Source organism: Protopterus annectens, chromosome 16.part0 (genome assembly GCF_019279795.1).
Source record: "Protopterus annectens isolate FY-2018-M chromosome 16.part0, PAN1.0, whole genome shotgun sequence".
Lineage (NCBI taxonomy): Eukaryota > Metazoa > Chordata > Ceratodontiformes > Protopteridae > Protopterus > Protopterus annectens.
The window spans coordinates 865,195,458-865,197,957 of record NC_056750.1 but is presented as its reverse complement, the minus strand read 5'-3'; the positions used below and the strand labels follow the sequence as shown (position 1 = coordinate 865,197,957).

The following is a 2,500-nucleotide window of genomic DNA, read 5'->3' as shown; positions in this document are numbered from 1 at the left end:
CATGTAATTAAATGTTTAACAGACAAGCAAATATTTTTTTTTATTTCAGACATATGATGATATATAATGAAGATATTGCATGGTTTACTTTTGTCGTGATGCAACTCTGGGCACAGTTACTAATGACACCTCATTTGGAGACTCTTATACTCTACGTTCATCTCCAAAATGGGCAAGCATTATTTATTCCAGTACTGCTTAAGCAAAATTGTAAATCTGGTATCTCTACTATTTGTACAGGCTGAATATTCCTTTTGTTAAAATTTGTAATTTGATTTCTGCCTTAAGGAGCTTTTCTTTCCCTATCTTTACTGAAAATGGTTACTTCTAGTGCACAGTCAGTCATGGTAAATAAATGCTAATAAATACATAAATAATCAATTTTATGAGGGCCAGATTGTGCATTCCATGTTTATTCTTTTGAGTCTGTTATAGATAGTGTAACTTCCACTGTTCTGCATTTAGTAAATTGTAGTGTAAATTCTCATTTTTTTTTGCATCATCATCAAATTATCATCATCCCACTTTTTTTCATTGTACACGGGGCCAGGGTGTAGTAGCCACTGTTGCCACCTTTCCAGATTCACTGCTGCTACTCACCTACTTTTTTTTGATAGTTGTACCCAAAAGTGGCTATGATGGTAAGAGCAAACCAAGACTAAAACCAAGCAAAACAACTTTATACTGTTGGCCCTTTTTGGATTTGTACAAAGTGTTTAGTTGAAAGTTTAGTGCTTTTGTTATTTATTAAGTAGTACAAGAATTTGTTTACACTGTACATTTTGCCAGTAAAAAAGATTAATGAGATGGAGCTTTAACCGGTAATTCTCCTTTGAGTTTTAATCGGTAATTCCTCCTTTGAGTTTTTTCATTTTTATTTTTTTAATTTATGTAGTCAAGTACGAGTCTGTGAGACCTCAAGGACATTAGCACATGAAGCCTGTCTGTCATAACGGCTCCTTAGCTTTCAATCAAATGGTGGGCAGTGTACTGACATCTCTGTCACAGGCGGGGTCTAGGCGTGGCATGCTACTGCGCATCGGGTGGGTTAATATACTTCAATATCGCCCACTTTTGATGGTTATTGTGCTGGAGTATTGCTTGGTTTGTTAAAAGTAGGCTTCCATAATGTAGCTCTCAACCTCTTCTGGTTATAGATTAACGTTACCCACCCCCATCCCATGGTCGATAATTATGTATTACTCTTAATGAGAGTAATTGGTATCCTAGCATATGTAATTTGAGGGGACCCAGGCATTGGATAGGATCATAGGAAGTTACTAGGCTAATTGCCCTAGGGCTGTTACAAGCCTAGCTAATTTCTCCCTTTGTTTCCACGATCAGCATCTGTTCCCCTGTCCAAGACAGACACGGGTGGAACCCCCAGGGTGAATTAACGGTTATCTGTCTAATCGTCCAGATTGCGTTTGAAGAAGGCAAGTGAGGTGCTCTGTTTGACATGAAGGGGGGAGTCTGTTCCAAAGGTGTGTGATCCTCTAGGAGACTAATCTGTTCCTCCAGCAGGTTCTGTTAATGTCACATACCAAGTTAAGGCAACTCCATGTTCTCTTGGAAGTCTACTCCTTTGACATTCTTTGTTTAACAGAAACGTGGCTAAAGCCTGTAACTAAAGACAATGAAATCATCCTACCCGGATGCAATATCGTGAGACTTGACCATGTAGCCAAGAAGGGCGGAGGGGCGGAGCTATTCTATTTAAATCAGGGTTACCGATAACCACATGTGACTGTAAACCACCTCAAGATTCCAATGCAGAAATTCTTATTTCCAAACTTCAGCTTAACACTGTCAAATCCATCTATATTATCTGTATCTATCCACCTCCTGGTAATAATGCCACCATAGAAAATATTCAAAACAATGCAAATGAACACCAACTCTGTAACCAAAACCTGGATATGCTGAACGCTGGATAAACCGCTCGTACACAAGGATGAAGAAAATAATTTATTACCACACGAACACAGAGTAAATACTGGTTAAGCGCTTTCAACTGTAGATCCCAGTCTTCTTCTGAAGAAGAAGAACAATCTACCCACCTGCCCATTAGCCTTGGTGTCCCTCAAGGGTCCATATTAGGACCCCTCCTTTTCTCCATATTTATCAATGACCTTCATCTAGCAATCCCCCAAGCTACATGCATACAACACGCAGATGATTCCACACTTGTATGCTCAGCCACATCCACTTCTGAACTTTACTCCCTTACCCAAAAAGTATTTAACACAATTGAACAATGGTTTACATGGTGTTGCCTTCTCTTGAACCCCCAAAAAACTAAACTCCTCCTTTTTGATCCTACTCATAAGTCCTCTCCAGTAGATGTCTCCGTTACATCCACTAATGGTACCATTATATCACCAGACCCAACTACCTAACTACTTGGTATCACCATTGACAACAACTTTAACATCCATATCAACAGTACTATAAAAGCTGTCAACAAAAAACTTGGCTCTCTCTACAGGATTAAAACCCC

General features: G+C 39.0%; 1 protein-coding gene across 2 annotated transcripts in view; it reads left to right on the top strand.

The window, feature by feature from the left end:
- Nucleotides 1-2,500, top strand: part of METTL3 (methyltransferase 3, N6-adenosine-methyltransferase complex catalytic subunit) — a 1,113,102-nt gene that overhangs the window by 628 nt on the left and 1,109,974 nt on the right. The window lies entirely within an intron of this gene.